This window comes from Acomys minous, assembly GCF_964271855.1.
Source record: "Acomys minous genome assembly, chromosome: 13".
NCBI lineage: Eukaryota > Metazoa > Chordata > Mammalia > Rodentia > Muridae > Acomys > Acomys minous.
In genome coordinates this window covers 49,063,334-49,088,458 of record NC_140495.1, presented here as the reverse complement: position 1 = coordinate 49,088,458, position 25,125 = coordinate 49,063,334, and the positions used below count along the sequence as shown (strand labels likewise).

The following is a 25,125-nucleotide window of genomic DNA, read 5'->3' as shown; positions in this document are numbered from 1 at the left end:
TTGGGTAGCTGCCATGAATAGTTGCCCCACCATGACACTCACAACCAATGGCAAAGAGTTTAAAGGACTTTTGGATACTGGAGCTGATACCTCTGTAATTTCACATAATTTTTGGCTTAAGGTTTAGTCATTGCAACAAAGTGATACTCATCTGCAGGGTATTGGGATGGATCCTGGTCCCCTTCGGAGCGTACAGCTCTTAACTTGGAGAGATCCTGAAGGGCATATAGAAGTTTTTCAGCCCTATGTTTTACATCATGTTCCAGTTAATTTATGGGGAAGAGATATTCTGGAGGGAATGGGAGCTGTTTTAATTACACCCTCTGTACAAAAGATGTTACAGCAACAGGGATACTGCCCTGGCCAAAGCCTGGGAAAGCATCTTCAGGGTAATGCTCAACCCATAACTGATTTAGCTCAAGAGACTCGTTGTCCCTATGATAGAACAGGGTTAGGAAATTTTCCACAGGAGCCATTGTAACGCAGCCACCTATAACATGGAGAAAAGATGACCCTGTTTGGGTAGAACAATAGCCCCTTTCTAAAGAAAAGCTGGAGGATGCTAATGCTGTAGTTCAAGAACAACTAGCTGCTGGCCATATAATACCTTCTATGTCACCTTGGAATACTCCTATTTTTGTTATTAAAAAGAAGTCTGGTAAGTGGAGGCTGTTGCAAGACCTCCATGCAGTCGATCTCTCCATGATAGTAATGGGGGTACTCAACCTGGATTGCCTCTTCCAGTTGCCATTCCAAAGGACTGGCATATGATAGTGACTGACCTCAAGGATTGCTTTTTTACCAGCCCTTTGCATCCTAAGGATTCTCATAGGTTTGCTTTTAGTGTCCCATATGGAAACTTTAAGGAGCCTTATAAGAGGTACCAATGGGTAGTCTTACCTCAGGGTATGGCCAATAGTCCCAACATGTATCAAATGTATGTTTCTGCTGCCATCAAACCAGTTAGAAAGCTGTATCCCAAAATATATCTCATTCATTACATAGATGATATCTTGATAGCGGCCCAACTGGAATCTGAAGCCTTAGATGCCTTAGCAGCCTTAAAAGGAGTATTAAAACAAGCCAAATTACAGATAGCCCCAGAGAAAATTCAACAACACCACCCCTATCAATATTTAGGCCATCAACTTCTTCAAAATGGCATCAAGCCACAAAAGATTGCCTTGCATTTCGATTCTTTGAGAACCTTAAATGATTTTCAAAAGCTCGTAGGAGACATCAATTGGATCTGACCTAGCCTAGGAATCTACTCTGGTCAGTTGAAGCCTCTTTTTGATATCCTGCAGGGTAATCCAGATCCCTCCTCTGCCCAAATATTAACACCTGAGGGACGTGCATGTAAGCAGATAGTGCAAGAGGCATTGACCAAAGCACATGTTAATTATGTAGATTAGAAGCAAACATTACAGTGACTAATCTTTTGTACAACCCATGCCTCCACTGGGCTGTTTTGGCAAACTGGGTCCATCTTATGGGTTCAGTCAAAAGTGTTGCCTGCAAAAATGGTTCTGTCATATCCACAGGCTATGGTGTTGCTTCTTTTCAAAGCTTGTAAAATTAGTATGCAAACCTTCAGTAAAAACCCAGATCATATTATTACACTACTTTCTGAAGCACAAATATTAGAGTTACAAAACAATAATGATGACTGGACCATATTTTTGTCCTCTGTTTCTAGTCAATTTGATAATCACTATCCTCCTAATAAGTTGAGTGACTTTTTAAAGTAACATCCTGTGACTTTTCCTAAAATAATTAAACAACAACCTATTCCTAAGGCCAGAGTGGTGTATACTGATGAAACCTCTAAAAGTATTGCCCTCATAGTATAAGAGTCTGTAAGCAAGTCCGTAACTGTACCCACTTGGTCTGCACAATTAGCTAAATTATAGACAGTTATATTAGCTTTACAACTCTTTCCTGACAAGCCACTTAATATTTTTTCTGATAGTAAGTATGTAACTCAAATTTTAGCCCTCTAAAGACTTGTCCATATATTTCACCTCTCTCTAATGTACAATCCTTGCTGTTGGAATTACAAGGGCTTATTTGGTGTCGAATCTCACCCATCTTCATTGGGCATTTGTAAGCTCACTCTTCCTTACCTGGTCCCTTAGCTGAAGGAAATCACAAGGCAGACCAGTTAACTCAAATGCCCATGCTTGTTTTCAAACGACCGGTATGGATCAAGCTCCCCAACTTTATGCCAAGTTTCATCTTAATGCTCAATCCTTGTGACACCATACTGCAGTATCTAGAAATCAAGCCATCCAAATAGTAAAGGATTGATCATCATGTGCTGAATTCCTTCCTATTTTACATTCTAAAGTCAATCCTAAGGGACTCATGCCTAATCACATTTGGCAAATGGATGTTCCCAGTTTTGGTAAATTACAGTTTGCACATGTTTCCATTGATACATATTCTGGACTCCTTTTCTCATCTGCCCATTCAGGAGAAAAAATTAAGGCTGTCAAGGCATTTATTGCTGGCCTTCTCATACATGGGGACTCCCAAACAATTAAAAACTGATAATGGACCAGCCTATACTAGTGCAGGGCTTGCATCCTTTCTCTCTTCCTATGATATTTTACATAAGACTGGCATTCCCCATAATCCGCAGGGCCAAGCGATTATAGAATGGGCACACCGTATACTTAAAGCTTATTTATATAAGATAAAGAAGGGTGAATACAGCGGAAAAACTACCCCGCATCCACAATTAGCCTATATATTATATATTTTAAAATTTTAAACTATTGATGCTCCTGCTGCAGATAAACATTGGAGACCTTCTACAAGACATAAAAGAATGGTGAAGTGGAAGGATCTGTCCACTGGTGTATGAAAGGGTCTGGATCCTCTTTTGGTATGGGCCTGAGGCTCTGCTTGTGTTTTCCCACAGGACAATGAGGTACCCATTTGGGTTCCTGGGTGCTGTGTGCATCCTGTCTCTCATCCATCTGCCCATCAGCCTTCAGGAGGCAGCATGGACACCAGTGAAAAGTCCCCCGATCGTGACGCCAGTTGTGGTGGTGCACACCGGTAGGATTTGCTGAAGGAAGCAGAGGCAGGAGCATCACGAGTACGAGTGCCTGGAGTAGTTCCATTTCCGGTGAAGCATACAGAAGAGATCAGTTTGATCCTCTTTCAAGAAAAGAGAGACTTTGACATCACTGCCGCCATTATCGGAGCCATCGCTTTAGCTGCCACCGCTGCAACAGCTACTAGAATTGTCATCCCCCAGAATTTAGACTTTGGACAAACTTTTTGAGGAGGTGGCCAGTGCCCTATCTACTCAAAATTCATTGGACTTCATGATTCAATTGACTGTTCAGAATCTTAATCAGCAGACAGCCTTGTTGCAAGAACAAATTGATAATTTGTGGGATGTTCATATCCTTCCTTGTTATCCTATGTATTATCATGCTTGCATTACCCCAGCTAAGGTGACCAATGCTTCTACATGAAAAAACAACAGGCCATTCAACAGTTCTACACCGAACAGGTCCTTGTATCCCTGGCATTGGATAATCCCACTGCCCAAAATTTGGTTTAGCCTTGATAAATGAGTATCCAATGATGGAGGCCCCTGCCAACCTAAGACAGGATGACTGTGTTTTGAGAAGCTGTACCAAGGATGGGTAAGGCAGATGACTAATGTCCTGGCAACCTAAGACAGGAGCTCATTTAATTTATATGAAGGTAGGACCTGTTGGTAACTGTTAGGCTTGGGCCCCCTGGGGCTATGCCCTGGCTGGTATGTAATTGTTATTCTGTCCTGGCAGCTTCCTGTTGTGAACATTGTGCCTTGCTGAGCTGACCACAAGTTCCTGTTTTGCACCCTGGTTACATTGGTTATATGGTTCCTCTTGTCCTGGGGACTTCCCATCTACATAGTCTTGTATTTTTCTACCTGCCTCTGTACTGTATAAAAGTCCTTGGCCCTCCTTATTAAACAGCATTCTCTTAGAATGGATGACCTGCTGTCTGGAGTGATTCTTCAACTCGTTGTCCCTCGCTCGATACATCGGGGTATATGCAGCGTGGGCGCTACACATCTTGAAAACTAATCCAGCAGAGGGGAGTCTGCCCAGCTTTATAAATATGGCTTATGTTGTATGGCTTTATGCTATCTCTCCTTTAGATTTTTATGTTGCATTTTTAAGCAAGTTACATGTTTTCTAAGCCTGAAATGCATATAGCTAAGCAATATACATCTGCTCGGGTTAGTGGGTTCCAGTGAAACTAGTAACTTCGTTTATCCCAGGCACATTTCACTGGAGCAAGGAATTAAAGGCCATTAAATAAACAAGAAAGAAGTAATGCTTGTTGGCTTGGTATGGGTACTCTGTGCATGGGGACATAGAGGAGAAGTTTACAAAGGAAATTCATGACCTGCTGGGAAGCATGTGGAGCTAAAGGATGGAGCAGCTCTTCTTTTTACTTTATTCCTTTGGATTTAAAAAAATCATATATTTTACATCATTTATCTTTTCAGATAGAATTCATGATCAAAATAAAAACACCATGGAAGTTGATTTTCATGTCCTTATGTGCATACATGTCAGGGCCTATATGTTCATCCCATGGGCAGCTCCTGAATCCTCTGTTTTCAGGCGAGGACATTTGGGTGTACTCAGTGAGGCATTCTTCGCCTTCATGTAAATGGTTTCGACTGGAGGCCATGTCTGTTGCTGCCTTCAGGCAGACAGATAGGGAGCATCAGTACATACGTGTTTAATATCACACCCTGAGGATGTCCCTACACATAAGCAAACGTGCTTCTAGTTAACAGGGGAAGGCAAGACCTGTTTCAGTGGAATCTACTGAACAGGAAAGGCTCTGTTAGGACTCTAATATGTAGTGAAATATGATCTCCTGGCAGCTTTGAAATCTTACCAAGGAAAGGAAGCAACAATAACATTGGTGGCAACTTTAGCCCTCTCCAGAGAGGTTTCATTTTAATCTAGACATGAAGTGCTAAGAGCAGTCTTTTAAATATTCCCTCCACTTACACTCCGAGCTTTGGGCTGACTTGGGTAAGCCCCACATCCCATGTTCTCATGTTCACTGAGCAATGGCAGCCAGTGTTTTCCCTCTGTCCTCCAGGGTAAGCACTTTGTTTGTTCATGGACTGACTGACTTAGGGAGTTTAGCAAGCAGAGTCCCTTTGTTTCTTTAAAAGTTTGCTTCCTCTGAAAATAGAAAACAAAGAGGCGTTTGCTGTAAAAGTAGTATTTACAACTTGATCCAAGAGAGAAAATCTAATATCATTCATTCTCCCAGAATAGAAAATTGAGCTTTCTTGCTAAAGTTGCACTTAAACAAAATGACTAAGATCTAGGAATCTACTCTACAGCATTATACCTGTAGTGTTGTGCATTTGTACACACCCACCTCAGGCTGAGAGGAGCTCACAAACCTGAGGACCTAAGTTTAAGCCCCAGAACCCAAACGAAGGGTGGTGATGTGTGCTTGTAACTTCAGCACTGGAGAGGTGGAAATGGGGCTCACTACAGCTTGGCTGAACAGCTTGCCCAGCCTAACTGGTCAACTACAGACAAAGAAAGACTTCTCATAGCAGGTGAATGGCATCCCTGAAGATGATATCTAAGACTGTCTTCTGGCTTATACATGCCTTGTGGGTCTGTGTGTGCATACACGCATGCATGCATGCATGCATGCATGCACATATGCACACACATGTGTAGTGGGGGAGGGGTCATATCAGTCCCATTAGGTCTTGGTCCATTGATAAAATGAACTAGATTTTAGAAAGAATCTGATCCTTATTCCCTGTAACTTCTCTCTTAGATAACAAGGAAGAGCATGAAGTCAGTTAAACAAAGATAAGGAAGCTGACAGTGTCCCAAGTCCCTGTTCCTGTGAGTGCAACACAGAGCCTGATGGTTTTCATATGAGTCATGAGAGTGTTTGGTTTCTTCAAGTGGGCAGATCAACAGAGAGCCCTATCAACTTCATGGTCATCAACACCATTTTTGGCAGTCAGATCTATGATGCCCAGATCACACAGAGCACCACCTCTAGGTTTGCCTGCAGGATCATGTGTGACAGGAACAAGCCATACACAGCATTAGTATTCTCAGCTGGATTTGACTCTTCCAGAAATATATTTCTTGGAGTAAGTTCTACAATATATTCTGGTTTCAGAACTCCACCACTGCTGTGATGGAGTTAATTGCAGAGAACATGCTTAGTGTGAAGTCTGTAGTTAGAAGGTTTTTTTTTTTATGTTTTAGGGATATATATATATATATATATATATATATATATATATATATATATATATATATACTTTTATTTTATCACACATGTGTAAAACAAACTACATACAGCAGGGAGAACCATGTGACAATCATGAGAATACTGAGTACTATATATGTTACATTCATAGTGACTTGGCCATCTGCATCTGTCTCCTTTGAAGTAAGTGTTTTTCCTGTCTTGTTGAGTCTAGATCTCCGAATGAGATTCAATATCTATTTTATCTCAACTCTAATAGCCTAACTACTTTATCTTGATCTAAAATGATCTTGTCCCCCAACCAGCTAAACTTGGTTAAAGAACTCTATTATCAAGCCGGGCATGGTGGCACACGCCTTTAATCCCAGCCCTCAGGAGGCAGAGGCAGGTGGATCGCTGTGAGTTCGAGGCCAGCCTGGTCTACAAAGTGAGTCCAGGATGGCCAAGGCTACACAGAGAAACCCTGTCTCGAAAAACCAAAACAAAAAACAAAAACAGAAAAAGAACTATATGATCTTGTCTTCAATGCCCCTCAGAGACTTGAGAAGGAATAAAACTTAAATTCCTGAGTGAACCAGCAGTGTGGGTTAGCAGTTTCCAAAATGTACAAATTTACTTAAGACAGTTTACCTCCTGACCAGTCCCCCAATACACTGTATAATGTTGGAGCCTCATCTTCAGCTTTCTGGCCTATATTTCTGCCAGACTTGTTCCCAGGGCAGGAACTATAGAGGACTTGCTTACCCTGACTTGGCAGAGTGCAGCCGTCTACTCTGCCTGCATCTAAATTGCCCATTTTTAGGCAGATTCTGTTAGTGGTGGAACGAGGACAATTTGCCCAGTTGTTATTTTGCCACCTTTGAAGCCATGTCCATAAGAAGGCTCTTTGATGCTCATCATCATCTTTGAGGTCGGCTGGTTGTTGTCAGGAGTTAACTTGTCTTGTTGTCAAAGAAGTTTAGGATTGTGAGAACAACTTTAAATGCTATATTCTGTGTGTCTCTGAGGCTTTTGAAGACCTTATTCAACTATTTTACCTCATATATCGATATAGTCATATCTATCTGTTAGGCTTAGGATATATATTCTTGTGTTAAAATCTGCCAATTATTTGACATCCCCATGTTTTGTATCAATATACTGAACTCTATCGCAAGGACTTAAACATACCCTTCACTATAAGTAACAATTAAGGCCTTGAGTTAAGGAATAGGTTCAATCATCTAGCTTTTGTTCTATCCTCCCTTTATGTCCCTAAATCTCTCTTTCCTTTCAGCTCCCATCTCCTTGCCTATGTATGCAAGATAAAGGCAAAGAGAGACATTCCTGTGTTTCCCCTAATTTTTTCTCTGTATAAGACCAATATTGACTTATGACCACCTCCCAATTAGAACAGGCAAACATACCGCAACCTATACAACCGTGCCCCCCACCCCCTTTGAGGGAATGGAGCATCGTTCTCTTAAGGTTTCTTCAGGTTCAATTGGGGCACATAATACTTTGGAGTGGGCCCCCCAAAATTGGAGAGAATGCTTACGCAATATAGTGATTTCATTTGCGATTCAGTTTTTAAATGTTGAGAGATTCCAGGCTTAGTAGGAGATTGCAATGGTGGTCCTAATTGGATCAGAAGTTTTCTACAATATTGTTCAGGAAGCTGTCCAACTCTGATGAGTAAAAGGAACAGAATCATCCAGGGCTGGATCTAGGAGGATGCAGGATATCAGTGCCATTGTGCTGGGGGGGATTGATTCCTCTCAAGTCTGATCCAGCTGGTTATTTTGTTCTGAAAACACAATCTCTTACAAGTATTATCCAGTTCTAACATTATAATTGTATGAGGTTTGCGGGATGCCCGGAACAATTAAAGTGTATGGCTCGACATAAAGCATTTACAAATCTTCCTTCTTTCCTTACTAGTAAAGGCCTCTAATAGTAATTCACAGAGTTTCTGTGGTCCACATGAGGCCTCTCTATTCCTATACATTTATACCTCTGCCAGTCTCAGACCTATTCCCATGTAGTGTGATTAGGAATATAAATTACCTGCTTGTTCTGTAGTTTGAGTTCTTTACATCTCAATTGTGGACCCCTCTCTCTTCCCCTCCTGATCCCACCCCCTCCCTCATCTACCCCCGATCCCATCCCCTCTCTCAACCCCTTTCCCTCCTTCCCCTAGTCCTTAGATAGGGGAGCTCTCCTCCCCTACCATCTGATCTTAGTTTATCTAATATCCCCTGTACTATATATGACCTCTTCCTGTGTGGCCGGACTGGGCCACTCTACACACTCAAGACTCTGTCCATTGTCCAGCTTTAAGTCTCTGTAAATGTCCCTATGTCCTGCTGGGTGGAGTCTCTCCTAGGATGTCGGTGTTGGTTTAAAATCCACATATGAGTGAGTATATACCATGTGTGTCTTTTTGGGTCTGGGTTATCTCGCTTAGGATGATCATTTTTAACTCCATCCATTTGCCAGCAAAACTCAAGATTTCCTTGTTCTTAATAGCTGAATAGTATTCCATTGTGTAGATGTACCACAGTTTTTTTTTTATCCATTCTTCAATTGAGGGGCATCTCGGTTGTTTCCAGGTCCTGGCTATTATGAATAAGGCTGCTATGAACATAGTTGCACAAATGTTTTTGTTGCATGGTGGGGCATCTTTCGGATATATGCCCAGGAGTGGTATAGCTGGGTCTTGGGGTAGAGCTATTCCCAATTTTCTGAGAAAGTGCCACATTCCTTTCCAGAGTGGTTGAACAAGTTTGCACTCCCACCAGCAGTGGGGAAGATTTCCCCTTTTGCCACATCTTCTCCAGCATGTGTCATCACTTGTGTTATTGATACACCTAATTGGATAAATGTAAGATGGAATCTCAAGATCATTTTGATTTGTATTTCCCTGATGAGTAGGGATGTTGAACATTTCTTTAAGTGTTTCTCATTCGACATTCCTCTTTTGAGAATTCTCTGCTTAGATCTGAACCCCATTTTTTAATTGGGTTGTTTGGTTTGGTAGTGTTTAATTTCTTGAGTTCTTTATATACTTTAGATATCAGCCCTTTGTCAGATGTAGGGTTGGTAAAATTTTTTTCCCAATCTGTGGGCTTTTGCTTTGTTCTGCTAACAGTGTCGTTTGCCTTGCAGAAACTTCTCAGCCTCATAAGGTCCCATTTATTAATTGTTGATCTTAGAGCCTGAGCTGTTGGTGTTCTATTCAGAAATTTGTCTCCTGTGCCAATGAGTTCTAGGGTTTTATCCACTTTTTCTTCTAACAGATTTAGTGTGTCTGGTTTTATGTTGAGGTCTTTGATGCACTTGGACTTTAGTTTTGTACAGGGTGATAAATATGCATCTATTTGCATTTTTAACATGTAATTGGACCAGCACCATTTGTTGAAAACGCCCTTTTCCCCCATTGTATCGTTTTGGCTTCTTTGTCAAAAATCAAATGGCCATATGTGTGTGGGTGTATATCTGGGTCCGCAATTTGATTCCGTTGGTCGATTGTCCTATTTCTGTACCAGTACCATGCTGTTTTTATTACTGTTGCTCTATAATACAGCTTGAGATCAGGGATGGAGATTTCGCCAGTAGATCTTTATTGTATAGGATTGATTTAGCTATCCTGGGTTTTTTGTTTTTCCATATGAAGTTGAGGGATCTTTCTAGTTCTGTAAAATATTGCATTGGTATTTTGATAGGGATTGCATTAAATTTGTAGATTGCTTTTGGTAGTATGGCCAGTTTTACTATGTTTATTCTCCCAATCCATGAGCATGGGAGATCTGTCCATTTTCTAATATCCTCTTCAATTTCTTTCTGTAGAGACTTGAAGTTTTTTTCATATAGGTCTTGCTTGGTTAGATTTACTCCCAGATATTTTATGTTGTTTGAGGCTATTGTGAAGGGAGTGGTTTCCCTAATTTCTTTCTCTGCCTTTTTGTCCTCTGTATACAGGAGGGCTACTGACTTTTTCATGTTAATTTTGTATCCTGCCACTTTGCTGAAGCTGTTTATCAGCTGTAGGAGTTCTTTGGTTGACTTCTGGAGATCGCTGATATATATTATCATAGCATCTGCAAAAAGGGAAACTTTAACTTCTTCCTTTCCTACGTGTATCCCCTTGATTTCCTTTAGCTGTCTTATTGCTCTAGCTAGGATTTCGAGTACTACATTAAAGAGCAATGGAGAGAGTGGGCAGCCTTGTCATGTCCCTGAATTCAGTGGGATTGACTTAAGTTTCTTGCCATTTAGCTTGATGTTGGCAATAGGTTTTCTGTATATAGCCTTTACTATGTTTAGATATGTGCCTTGTATACCTGATCTCTCTAAGACTTTTAGCATGAAAAGGTGTTGGATTTTGTTGAATGCTTTTTCCACGTCTAAAGAGACGATCATGTGATTCTTTTCCTTCAATTTGTTTATATGATTAATTACATTAATGGATTTCCTTATATTGAACCACCCCTGCATGCCTGGTATGAAACCTACTTGGTCCTGATGGATGAGCTTTTTAATGTGATCTTGTATCGGTTTGCAAGAATTTTATTGAGTATTTTTGCATCTATGTTCCTAAGGGAGATTGGTCTAAAATTCTCTTTCTTTGTTGGGTCTTTGTGTAGTTTAGGTACTAAGGTGATTGTAGCTTCATAGAATGAGTTTGGAAGAGTTCCTTCTGTTTCTATTTTGTGGAATAGTTTGAGGAGTATTGGAATTAGTTCTTCTTTGAAGGTTTGGTAGAATCCATCTGGCCCAGGGCTTTTGGTTGGGAGACTTTTGATGACTTCTTCTATTTCCTTAGTGGATATGTGACTGTTTAATTTGTTTGCCTGATCTTGATTCAACTTTGGAAAGGGGAACTTATCAAGGAAATTGTCCATATCCTTTAGATTTTCATATTTTGTGGCGTATAGGCTTTTGAAGTAAGACCTAAGGATTCTTTGGATTTCCTCAGTATCTGTTGTTATTTCTCCCTTCTCATTTCTAATTTTGTTAATTTGTGTACTCTCCCTTTCCTTTTTAGTGAGTTTGGCTAAGGGTTTGTCCATTTTGTTGATTTTCTCAAAGAACCAGCTCTTCGTTTCATTGATTCTCTGAATTGTTTTCTTCATTTCTAACTTATTGATTTCAGCCCTGAGTTTGATTTTTCCAGCCATCTACTCCTCTTGGGTGTGTCTGCTTCTTTTTTTCTAGAGTTTTCAAGTGTTCCATTAAGTTGCTTATATGCGATGTCTCCAGTTTCTTTGTGAAGGCACCTAGTGCTATGAATTTTCTTCTTAGCACTGCTTTCATTGTGTCCCAAAGGTTTGGATATGTTGTGCTTTCATTTTCATTAAACTCTAGGAAGTCTTGATTTCTTTCTGTATTTCATCCCTAACCCAGTTGTCACTGAGTAGAAGATTGTTCAATTTCCATGTGTTCATAGGCTTTTTGTTATTTCTATTGTTGTTGATGCTCAGCTTTAGGGCATGGTGGTCTGAAAGGATGCAAGGGATTATTTGAATTTTTTGTACCTATTGAGGCTTGTTTTGTGATCAATTATATGGTCTATTTTGGAAAAGGTTCCATGTGGTGCAGAGAAGAAAGTATGTTCTTTTCTATTTGGGTAGAAAGCTCTGTGAATGTCAGTTAGGTCCATTTGATTCATGACCTCTGTTAGCATGATTATTTCTCTGCTTAATTTCTTCCTTGAGGATCTGTCCATTGGTGATAGTGGTGTGTTGAGGTCTCCCACTATTTTGTGTTGGGATCAATGAGTGATTTAAACTTTAAAAGTATTCCTTTTACAAATGCAGGTGCCCTAATATTTGGGGCATAGATATTTAGGATGGTGATGTCCTCTTGGTGGATTTTTCCTGTGATTAGGACAAAGTGTCCTTCTCAATCTTTCTTGATCACTTTTATGTGAAAGTCTGTTTTGTCGGATATTAAAATGGCTACTCCTGCTTTGCTTCCTGAGACCATTTGCTTGACAAAAATTTTTCCAGCCTTTTATTCTCAGGTAATGTCTGTCTTTGTTGATGAGATGTGTTTCTTGAATGCAACATAGTGAAGGGTCTTGTTTTTGCATCCATTTTTTTAGCCTGTGCCTTTTTACTGGGGAGTTGAGACCACTGATATTGACAGATAGTATTCACCAATGGTTATTGGATTCTTTTATTGTGGAGTTAGTGGTGATTATGTGTGGCATGTCTGTTTTGGTTTTGCTGGTGTGCACTTATCAGTATGATGCATTTTCTTGGGTGTGGCTGCTATCGTTGTGATGATGTTTTCCTTCTACTATTTTCTGTAGAGCAGGGTTGGTGTTTAGATACTGTTTAAATTTGGTTTTGTCTTGGAATATCTTGACTTCCCCATCTATGTTGATTGAAAGTTTTGCTGGATATAGTAGCCTAGGTTTGCATCTGTGGTCTCTTAGAGTCTGCATAATCTCAGACCAGGCTCTTCTGGCTTCATAGTCTCTGTTGAAAAGTCAGGTGTAATTCTGATGGATCTACCATTATATGTTATTTTGCCTTTCTCTCTTGCAGCCTTTAGTATCTTTTCTTTATACTGCAGGTTTAGTGTTTTGATTATTATGTGCCGGGATGAATTTCTTTTCTGGTCTAGTGTATTTGGTGTTCTGTAGGCCTCTTGTATGTTCAAGGGTATCTCCTTCTGTAGATTGGGGAAGTTTTCATGTAAAATTTTCTTTAAAACATTCCCTGAACCTTGGAACTTTGCATCTTCCTTTTCATCAACTCCTATAATTCTGAGGTTACGCCTTCTCATGGTGTCTTTAATTTCTTGGATGCTTTGTGTCCCTAATTTTTCTGTTTTAAGGTTTTCTTTGAGAGAAGTATCCATTACTTCTATTGTATCTTCAGCACCTGAGATTCTCTCTTCCATGTGTTGGATTCTGTTAGTTATACTTGTCTGTTGGATTCCTGCTTCCTTTTTTAATTGTTCCATTTCACTTTTTTTCTCGATTTGTGATTTTTTAATATTGTCTGACTCTGTTTTCGTGTCTTGAATTGTTTTATTTAAATCCTTCACCTGTATGCTTGTGGTATCTTGTTTCTCCCAGATGGCTTCTATTCACTTGTTTGTGCTATCCTGGAATTCCTGGAAGGCTCTATTCATTTCCTCTTTATAGTTCTCAAAAAAGCTGTATAAGCATGGTTTTGAGGTCATCTTCCTATGACTCTGCCATAGTAGGATATCTGTTGGTTTCTGGGCTTTCTGGTGGAGCCAAAATGTCTTGATTTCTGTTATTAGACCTCTTATTCTTTCCTTTAGGCATCTGCTTAGGAGGCTTGGGCTTTCCAAGCTGGTGGTCTTGGGGGTGAGTACCTTTGATAAGGAGCTGTTTTCTATACTGGGTTCTCAGACTCTGCCTTCTGTGTCTTTATTTGTTTGAGCTCTACCACCTAGATTCTGTGGTTTTATAGGGCTCCTCTGGCTGTTTGTCTCCTCTAAAGGATTCACCACACAATGAATCTGTGATTTAGATGTCAGATGCTGTGTGACTTTTGTTTTGTTAATCTTTTGCTCTATAAACAGGCTACTCCACTTTGGAGCACTGATCCATTCAGCAGTCTGACCTCCCCTTTCTCCCTGCTGGTTGCCACTCTCCACTGAAACAAGGCACTGGTCCATTCTCTGTCACCCAAGGTCACTGCACACAGTCCCTTGCAGCCCCTGTTGCTTGCCACTTCCCACTGCTGAGCTCACTAATCCCCGCCCCGCCAATCACCACTGCGAGTGTTTTGTCCCTCGAGGCCTACCTCAGCAAGCCCTGCTAGTGTTGTTGGCGCCACAGCCACCACTGCTATCCTGTCGCTCTGCTTTAGCTGTGGGCTGCTGCTGCTGCTGCTGTCGCTGCGGATGCTCTGCTCCTCGGGGGGTCTGCACTTTTCCCCCGTGTTTGGGGTTGCACAAGGTTGTCCCTAGTTTGTTCCTGGTGCACTATGGTTTCTCCCCCTGTAGTTGGGTGGGGAACTTGGTGTTCCTGCTTATGAAATAAGTCCAATTTTCTGCCTTGGTTTCTCTGGCGTCTAAGCAAGGTGCATGCTGCTCGCTGTCATCTTGGAACTCCCCGATGTTTTAATTTTAAGAACAGCCCAAGGCAGTGTTAAAAACCTGGCCACGTGTATGCAGCACTCAGGAGAGAGAAGCAGGAGGGTTATAAGTTCAAGGCCAGTCGTACTGCAGAGAGACCCTGCCTCAATAAAAAGAAAACACTCTGTAGATTACTCAGCTGTTGTTGTTGTATTTGTTGTATTAATTAAAAAGTATATGCTAACATTATATATATATATATATATATATACACATACACATGCATACATACATTTATGGTGAAATTGGGAGGTTTATTTCAAAGGGAAAAATAAGTGGCCAAATTCAGATCTTTAGTGTACAAAGGAAATTGTTAGCTGTTCACTGAAAGGTGAGCGTTTGCTGTATCCCCTGTTTTATGTGATAACAGAAAACAGAAAGCCCTGCCTTCAAGGGGTACTTGATAAACTAACCCTGAAAGCTTTAGTAGCTAACCTATCTTAATACAAATACCTCTTGAATCTGAACATCGTTGTGGAGAGAAAACTGTCTATTGTGACCTAAAGGAAAATATGACAGGAAGTACTGAGGAAAGCCAGTTCAGCCCTGGTGATGCAGTGGTCCTGCAACATCTTGGACCTGGTTCTCTCTGTCTTGCCCACTCCTCCCCTGGTGCAGTGGCTACCTGAGGGTTGGGAAGAGGAGGAGGTCTGTTCCTGAGTCTGCCACCTGCTCCTGCGTTTCCCAGCATCTGCTTGTGTGGGGCAGCTCCCTGAGAAAGAAGTGGCTGTGTACTTGGGCATAGCCACCTCACAGCGGTCACAAGGCCTCCAAGCCTGGGGCTACTCTGATGGGTTTACATGAAGCAGGACTCTGATCCTCCCTGCAGTGCCACAGGGCCAGAAGGGGAAAGGGGAGGGGCTTCAAAGCAGTGCATGTAGGAGGATGAGAGGGTGTCTGTCCTATCACTGCTGCCATCGCCTCAAGGATAGACACAGCAGTTTGCATGGAAACACACTCGCCCCCCCAATTGTTGGCTTAATTTTTAAAATTTTGTATGTTTGATAAAAAGTACTTCTTTAGACTATTTTTCCTTCTGCATCCAGGTAATGAGTACATGCAAAAATGCTTTCGGGTACCTGCGTAAGAGCAGGTGGAAGTGACACTCAAGAAAGAACTGAAGGCTTAGATTCCAGGTTTGACACAGGGGAAGGGGTCCCTGAGTGAGGAGATCAGGTGCCAGCCCTAGCTAAGCTCCTGAGGAGAACATACAGTGGGTGGTCAGAGATGAACTGTTCAGCTTCTGACAGCTTAGCTTCTGTCCCATTGTCAGAGCAGCACATTTATCCTCCACTTTCCAGCTTTAAGTAGAAAATGACATCTCTGCTCTTTTCCACCTTTTCTGTGTATTTCTTTTTTCAAGACAGGGTCTCTCTGTGTAGCCTTGGCTGTCCTGGACTCACTTTCTACACCAGGCTGGCCTGGAACTCACTGTGTAGATGGGGCTGGTCTCAAACTCACAGATATCTGCCTGCCTCTGCCTCCCAAGTGCTGGTATTAAAAGAGTGTGCCACCAGGCCTGACTGGCTTCCCATGTATTTTAAGGATACTCTGGAGTTTTGCTTCTCAAGTATCACTTTAGCAGGCTTTTTCTGGTCTGTGGTATTGTTCTCCAGAAAAATGCAGCATAGTGGAAGAACATGGATGGCACATGGACAGACTCACCACCAATGGTGTCCTGGTGATGCACTCCCAGGGTGGTTTTACAGAGGAGTCACAGCCCTGAATATGGTGAGAGATATCTGTCTGTGGAGATGTGATTATCTTGCGAGAGACCAGGTTGGCATAGGAGAGGGGAAAGTTAGTGAGTCAGTGGCCTCCATTCTGGAAAACAGACCAAAGCACAGACACTTTGTGGCAACTGTCACTCTCCCCTGCTGAAGCTCAGAGCCTTGGTGCAAGGCAGGTGTGCAGTTCCCTGGTCCAGAAGCAATGCTACAGGCTCTGGAGAGTTGGAAAGTGTGGCTGTCTATCCTCAGGGTGGGCCACTCCAGGAGAACAGTCATTTATTACACTATCATTGCAGAATTCATCTTTCCCCCATAACACTTTACTAATCCAGAAAAAATCCTGGGCAGTATCAAACAGTGAGTGAAATTTTTAAATTAAACAAAAGTCTAGATTTTCTAAAATTAAGAAATACTCAACTTGCCATGAACCCTCCCTTAGGTTCATGGTTAGCAATTAGTAGCATTCTCAGTATTGTTCACCAGAGGAAAACGAATATTTTCCTTGGGCTGGAGAGATGGCTCAGTGGTTAAGAGCACCACCTGCTCTTCCAGAGGTCCTGAGTTCAATTCCCAGCAACCACATGGTGGCTCACAACCATCTATAATGTGATCTGATACCCTCTTCTGCAGATAAAGCATTCATATACAATAAATAAATCTTTTAAAAAAGAAAAAGAATATTTTACTTGAGGCCAGACCTGTTACGACAGGCTGACATCTCAGAAGTGTCACTGCCAAGTGGCAGTCTGAGGTCTGATCACACCATAAGTGCAGCACAAGCCCTAAAAGACCTACTCACCTTTCCCTCCTCCTTTGTTGCATAGAAGCTAGGAGAGAAGCTCTGGGTTATAGAAAGGGAGGCAGTTCTCGAAGCAGCCATAGGCAAAACACACAGCAGTGAGGGCGTGTGGTCTATGGACTCAGATGAAAGTGGCAACGAGATGTTTCTGGGATGGAGAAAGGAAGCGGGGCCTGGTGGACAGTTTGCTGTCCTACACCTGAGGCCTACTTCTAGGGTGTCATTTTCATTATTTCTATTTCACACCTTTCAGGGACAAGCAAGGCCCCTTCACCTTACAGAAAATAGCCTTTTCTTAGTGTCTCCAATAAATACACATGAAAAACATTTTCTGTGAAAGGTCAGGCAAACTCTGTTTTATTTGAATACTTTTTAAGAAATTGTAAATTGGAAAGGTATTGTGAAAACAATTTCCTAACAAGAATGATTCTGATGATCCAAGACTTTTACACAAGATTGACCCAGATCAACTGATTTACCTGTTGACATGGAGACAACAGGATAACCACAAGACAAGGCCTTCCTAGGGACTCTCTTGTCTACTACTGCTAGATGGGAGCTAAGGAAAGGCACATTGACTCTCTTTCGGCACCCAGACCTCTCCACCCAGCTGTCCAGCCCAGGCCTGGTGCCTGGTGCTATGTTGTCACCTACAGTTCCCTAGCCTGTTCAATTCCCAAGGCCATGTGAGTTCCTTGTCCACTCCATGCTTAGGGTAATCACACCTCTCTGGTGTGCTGCTCTTATCACCCTCCTCCTGGATCCTGACGTCATTTCCAAATCTCCATTCAGGAAAAATCTGTTAATGTTTGGCTGCTGCTCTGAAGAGGTCCAGGGTAGGGTCTTTGGGGCTGCATGCGAATGTCTGTCTTGTTTGCTTCATCTCTTGGGTGGCCAGAGCTGATGGCTCAGGCAACCAATTGAAAGAGAAAGAAGGGAAGGGGAAAAAGAGCCCAAGGCTTCTTCTCTAGGGACTGGCTATCCTGCGGCCAAGGAGGAGAATTTAAACTGACCACAAATTTCCTATGGATGAGGCTGTAAAAGCAGCTTCTAGCCAGAAACTGCACAGGGGTCATAAAAGGAGGTTCTTTGATCTGCAGGCAGGCCTCTTTGCGGAGATCTCCAATGAGATGGTGTAAACTTAGGCTGATAAAAATGAGTCTGCTAGCTCATTTGCAAATCTACAGGGAAGTAAGAAATGAGAGAGAGAGGGAGAGAGAGAGAGAGAGAGAGAGAGAGAGAGAGAGAGAGAGAGAGAGAGAGAATAAACCACTCACACACATTTAAGAGAAAGGGTGGATGAATTTGGGCATCTCGACTTCAACTGAAGTTAAGCTTCCCAATTTCAGCCCTATTTATTGTTGATGACCATACTTATACTTCTGAGAAAAGAGAATTACCTCATAGTCAACAGACTAAAATTAATCACAAAACAGATGAATTCTAAAATAAAACTGGTTACATGTTTTAAAGCTAAGCCTTTCTTATCTATGTATCCATTACATAAGCTCATAGTAAGTTCAGAATGATGAACGTTGGCAGAGTCTAAGGTTAATAGGGTTTGAAACTTACAAAAGTATACCACTTATCAATTAGGACGGACCTAATTATACATTATCTAGCTATCTCTTAGTTCATTATGAGCTCAAGACAATAATTTTATCTGTCTTTCATTCTAAGAAACAGAGTAAATTCAGACATATCAAGGTAGCTTCATTCCATTTAGGTTCATGCAAAGTTTAAATAAACTTGCCTATATTTATGGTGAAATACCAGGATTCATGGTGCCATCTGCAGTGGAGGCTTATCTGAAGCCACAAATCTACTACAAGGCTATCCTTAGTGAGGCATCTGGAGGTCCACAAAGGTATTTATTACAGGCATAAACTAACTTTGACTTTTAAAACTATTTGAATCAAATCAGGAATTCCATAATCAGGGATTAATTCATCTAAACAACAAACAGTACATCTTCAACAAGATCCTGTAGGAAGTTTGCTCAATCTGAGCTGGTCAGTACCCAGAAAATAACAGTTTACACCAATACCAGATGTTTTTACTTTTGGTTTTTGAGATAGAGTTTCTCTGTGTAGTCTTGGGCTATCCTGGACTCACTTTGTAGACCAGGCTGGCCATGAATGTAGTCCTGGCTGTCCTGGAGTCACTTTGTAGACCAAGCTGACCTTAGACTCACAGTGATCCACCTGCCTCTGCCTCTGTAGGTGCTGGGATTAAAGGCATGTGCCACCATGCCTGGCTCTAATGCTAGATTTTAGAGAGATGCAGCAAAGCACAATTGACATGGTAGTCAGAGGTTGGAAGCAATTCTGGGGTACATCATGATACAGACCTTGCAAATATCAGATCACCTCCAGAGATCTCTCATGCCTACTGGACTTCTCCAAGCCAATAGCTCCTGACAGCATGTCAGAGGCTGAAAGCCATTTGGGGGGGAGGGGCATCATGGTACAAGACCTTGCAGACACCAGATTACCTCCTACCCAGCCCACATGCCTAGTGAGCTCCCTTAACAGGGTGGCTCTTGGCAAAAATTCTTGCAGAACCCATCCTGACCTATCTTCATCAGAGTATTAGCATCAATGATGTTTACTGCATGCCTGTGGGCCTTTGTCTGCAGGCAAAGGAGCCTCTTCCTCCAGTTAAGCTATAGGTGAGCAACTGCCCTGCTGATAACAACCCATCAGCCCCAAATGTGTTAAAAAGATAGTTCCTTGCAGACCCTAACCCACACAAAAGGTGTCAAAAGCTGGCTCTTTGAAGAAAAACATATCAAAGGTACCTTGGAGACAAGCCCGGGGTGGGGGGTGGGGTGGGAGGGTGGGGGTGAGTGTCCTGGGAGTGTCTCCTGCTAGTCAAGTACTCTTAGTTTAAAAACCCAGAGGCTGGAAGGTTTAGCAGCACACTCCCCATTCTCTCCCTCCCCCAGCTCTCTCTTTTTGTCTTTTTTTAATCATTAAGATTAGTGAAATAAAACCTAGTTCTTTGACTCTTGACTATTTTTATTTTAATCAAGTGCGGTCTGTCCTTTCACAAGCCAGAGGCTCCCTTCCCCCTCTGAAAGGGACGCAGATTTTTATTGTCTCAACCCCTGCTGAGTGTGGCTGCACCTTGCTCCCTCCCTGGCCTTCATGGTCGGTTCTCAGGACAGAGCCTTCTTCAACTAGCCTCCAGAAGGCTGAAGAAAACTCTGTGACCAGATTCTCAGCCCAGCCTCTAGGGGAAAGGAACCCACACATGCCAGACCTCGCTTCCAAGAATTCAGCTTGCTGTAATCTGTTTAACCCTCAGGGCCGCCTTCTACATTCTAAAGAAGGGGAGAGTATGGCAGTATGCTCCAATAACCACCCCCAAGGTCACACAGCTATAAAGGACAGAGCCAGGTCCTTAACAGACCAAAAGCCTCAGACTGTAGTGTCAGCCATTGTGCGACAGTGGCCTCCCCCGGTTCCAGGCATGCCTGCCTCCCACTGCTGCAGACTGCGGTTCTGACTCCTTAGCCTTGATCCCTTCAGGGTTTAGTATGCATCTAGTATTAGCAGTGGGCTGCTTCCTGCTGACAGTGCCTGACCCTGCTGCTTGTCAGCTGTAAATGACCTGTGCAGTGTGCTTGGCACAGACAGATGCCCTCTGAAAACAAAAGGCTTTCCATGAAGACTTCTGCCTCTGACCTTAGGAAAAACATGGGTGAAAGACAGATCAAGGTGTGCGTAGCTAAGGGTCACCTGCAGTGTGTTGGACGCTCTGCTAGAAGAGTGTGGGTCTTCAAAGGCAAGACAGCACTCATCCCGTATAAGGTCTATGGGTGTGTTCTCCACATAAAAAGTTAAAGATAAAAGTGTAATGTTTGTGGGACTCTTAAAGTAACTGCTGCATTAATCGAACCTAAAAGGCTCTGAGTGTTTCACCCTGAACGTTTATGTGTCCTGAGGCTGGGGAGGGCAATTCCCATGTCCTTTTTAGTTGCATATGTTACCTTCCTGTGTCTTCTGTTTTTCCCCTTACAGAGGAAAGGGTGTTGAGGTGCCTTTGCCCCCACAGTCTGAAGATTTTGCTTTTAAAGGTGTATCTGTTGAACCTGTTGTAGGTGAAAACTGAGATCAGTGTCCTGTAAGACAGCTCCCCCATTGACCTGTGTGGGGCCACTCTTCTTTGGAGAACTACAGATGGCCCTTTTCACACTCCGAGTCAGAAGCACGGCAGGAAGGCAACCCAACCCCAGTGCCCCATGAGCCTCAACGCCCTGGCCTTCCCTAGATCAACCAGAAGGAGAGGGTGGAGGAGAAGCCGCCCTGGGCATACCTGAGTTGCGGCCATATGCATGGCTACCATAACTGGGGCCATCGGAACGACACAGAGGTCAATGAGAGGGAGTGTCCCATGTGCAGGACTGTGGGACCCTATAGCCCTCTCTGTCTGGGCTGTGAGGCAGGATTTTTATGTTGACGCAGGACCCCCCAACTCACGCTTTCTCCCCCTGCTGACACGTGTGTTCAGAGAAGTCTGCAAAGTACTGGTTTCAGATTCCACTGACCCACGGAACCCACGCATTTCAAGCCGCCGGTCCGTTCTGCACCACGCGGCTGGTTGGCTGTGGGTTCCTTTCTCCCGGAGGCTGGGCTCAGAATCTGGCCCCAGAGTTTTCTTCAGCCTTCTGGAGGAGGCTACCTGAAGAAGGCTCCATTTTGAGAACCAGTCCTTGAAGAAGGCCTTTTTGGCAGGGAGGAACGCAGGGCAGTTGCATTCAGCCAGGTTGAGGCAAGAAAAATCTGCGTCCCTTCCAGGGGGGAAAGGGGGCCTCTGGCTTGTAAAAGGCCAGACTACACTTTAATAAAAATAAAGACAAAAGAGTCAAACAACTAGATTTTAATTCATTAAGCTTAAAGAAAGGACAAGGACAGTTCTATATGGGAGGGATGGAGGATAGCAGGAGACACTCCCAGGACACTTCCTGGGGCTTGTGTCTCCTGGGTACTTTTGATATGTATTTCTTCAAAGAGCCAGCTTTTGACACCTCCTCTGCAGGTTAGGATCTGCAAGGAACTATCTTTTTTTTTTTTTAACACATTTGGGTCTGTTGGGTTGTTGTTGGCAGGGGTCCGCTCACCTATGTCGGAACACAGTTTACTGGGAGAGAGTGTCTCCTCCGCCTGCAGACAAGGGCCCACAGTTGGCGAACAGAACTGCATCACATTGACTTTCCAAGGTCCAGTGGACTGACACCCTGGACAGCCATCTATACATTATTAACATGTTACTGTGAAGATTTTGCCATTAACTGTAGATTCTACTTTCATAACGCTGTTTGTTAAGGGAAAGGCATACTGGGCTGGGGGAAACGGGGCTGATAATGAAACTAGGCAGGAGCCCACAGATACAACTGTGTTTTGCATGCTCAGAGCAGCAGCAGCAGCATTGAGGTCTGCCTGATTAAACTTTAATACCTGTGTAATAACTGGATTTCAACTGCCATGTTTTTATTTTAACTTTAACGTTTTAAGCAAGATTTATTTTTCCTTTGTAAACTTGGGCAAGATTTACATCCTTTTTATACATGTAGAAGAAATGTATTCAACAGATGTCTTAGTGCCCAGCCTGCAGAGCTGTGTCGCACCGGTGTCAGGCATATATTATATGATCCTGATACATCCATATTTGAATTGGTTTCTCCATATTTTGCCTGTTAGCAGACAGTTTGCCTATTTTCAGCAAATTAAACCTATCTGAGTACTTTTTCTTAAGAGCAAAATGATAATATTAATTACTGTTTAATGCTGCTGCTTAATTTGACTATGCTGAGCTTTCCTGTTATTTTAAAAATAGCTGTTTCCCCATGGAGACCATTGTGTAGGAAGATGGATTTTTTTGTTTTGTTTTAATTATATTTATGATGTGAAAATCCAACAGCAGTCTTCTTACTGCTCTACATAGATCACCTACAGACAAAAAAGGAAGGGAGGGAGTGAGGGAAGGAAGGAGGGAGGGAGGAGGGAAGTACTTTCTAGAGAATCCTGTTGGATGTCATCTGAGGCAGCCAGAGCACCCAGCGCTGGTTTTCAGAGAAAGGTTAGAGAATGTATTCGCAGCCTCTTGTCATATGGAGAAAGATACTTTGAGAAATCTTGCTATCTTAGGCTTAATCTAATAAGATAAAGTTGAATTTCACCTATCCAAAAAAAAAAAAAGCTTTTTTTTTTCAGTGAAGCTCACTCTGATACCAGGACTGCTTTGTGCCAGTCCTATAGTTCTGCATATGACATATGCCCTCAAATACAGGAGGCACCCCACCTTCAGAGTCCCTGACACCATAAACTCAGCTCGGGCAATAAGCTGAAGGCTCTTCAGTGGCAGTTGTGCCGCCTTGATCTTTTCCTTTGGTTTCCAGGTGAGGGTCCCCTCCCGCCCTGCCAGAGGGATAGCAGAGGTGTCACACTGCAAAGGAAGCCATGCTGACTTGCACAACTTCTGATAAGTCACTTTCTACTGAAGAAAGCTTTTCAAGTTAGAAAGCAATTTCATTTTTGAGAGTAAAGGACTCAGGTTCATCCAGGTAAAAGGACACAGTTGAGAAAGGAAATTTCTCCAAGGTCAGTCTGTTCTCAGGTTTGACTTGTCATCACTTTAAAGGATGCATGCTAACCGACCCCCACCTGTACATAAGTACATCACCAACTGCCCATCCCCATCTCAGCATGACCAGAAGTCAAGACCTCATGTCATGCCTCCATAAGTGATATTTGTTTTTCAGTTGCTTGTGTCATTTTCTTCTGAAAAAAATTCAGAGTGAATGGGGTATAGCTCTGATTATTTTTCTAGTGTTTTAAAATTATTGTTATTATTATTATTATTATTATTATTATTATTATTATTATTATTATTATTATTAAACAGTGTTGCTGGGTTACGCAGACTGTGGCTGTCAACGTTTTTCTGATTTTTTTGGCTTTTTTTTTTTCAAAAAGAGCTACAGTTCACACTGCAGAGTAAGTATTAAGCTTTGTGGCCCCCCTCCATACTTCTGTGGCCCAAAAGAATTAAAATCTTTTAATATAAATAGAGAACCTATTTATATCATTCCTCATGGTTAATTATAGAGTTTGGTACCTTTGTACCTCAGGGAAGCCACGTGATGTAACTGGTTATAGACTTTGGGGATTAGGGTATAGAGAAAGGAGAAAGCCATTGGAAAACATGATGGGCTCTACTAAGGAGACTAATTAACGTAGGTGCAGAAATGTGCCGGGGCTGGCATCAATGTGATTGTAGTAGAATTTGCCTTCCAGTACTAGGAGGGAAATTGTTTTTAAGTTATTACAAATACTGTATTAGGAGAGTTGAGAGCTCTTCATAAAATATCAATGCCTCTCATTTTTGCTTACCAGTCTCTGTAGTTAGGAGCCTCCATATTGATATTTGAACACTTTGAAGAGCTTAGAAACCACATTTTCTACTTACATGCACTAAAGGTTGCTCTACGATTTCACCCAACTTCTTTTCCTCCTCAGAGCTGTTCTGCTGTCTGGATATGCACTAGAGGTGGACAGTCATGCTATTCTTGGTGCTGCCTTCATGCAGTCTTGCCTCTAACAGTGGAAATTCAGATAGACAGGCCCAGGGTTTTGATTTCAAGGCAGATGTGGTCCCGTTCACTTGGCTGTCAATCTCATGGTCCCATAGTTCTCCCTCTTTTGGACTAAAGGTCTAAAGCTCCTATGGTAGTGAACATGGGACAAAACTCCAGTCATGTTACAACCAATGAAATAACTTCAGAATATTTGTAAAGGAAGCTAAGCATTACTGAAGCAGTGAACAATAAATAAGTAAATAGAACCAGTTCTGTAATGTGTCCTCAACAAATGCATGCCCTCCTGACTCCCTAGTGGGCAGTAGAGGGAAACAAATATATTTTCCAGTTCTGCTCAACTTTCTGAACAGAAATAGACATGCTGGAAAGGCTGTTCTGTCTTTTATGATGAAATCACATATTGCTTCTCGGTATTGAATAATCTAGGAGTTAGAGGGCTAGTCATATTTACTGTGGACAGTATTATAAGCAGTCAAATTTTATGGCTATCTTTGTAAAATCTGTTCTTTTATATTCCATGTCAAATTGAAATTTTTATTTCTTCACTGTTGTACCTGTGAAAATACAAGCCATTTTACAGGAAAAAAAATCTTCAAAATAAT

The 25,125-nt window shown here is 42.2% G+C and overlaps 1 pseudogene across 1 annotated transcript; it reads left to right on the top strand.

Annotated features, from left to right (window-relative positions):
- Positions 1-5,838: 5,838 nt before the first annotated feature.
- Positions 5,839-22,510, top strand: LOC311581029 (E3 ubiquitin-protein ligase pellino homolog 2-like; annotated as a pseudogene). Its single transcript has 4 exons — positions 5,839-6,166; positions 16,008-16,195; positions 21,026-21,531; positions 22,109-22,510. The product of its transcript is annotated as an E3 ubiquitin-protein ligase pellino homolog 2-like (transcript).
- The last annotated feature ends 2,615 nt before the right edge of the window (positions 22,511-25,125 follow it).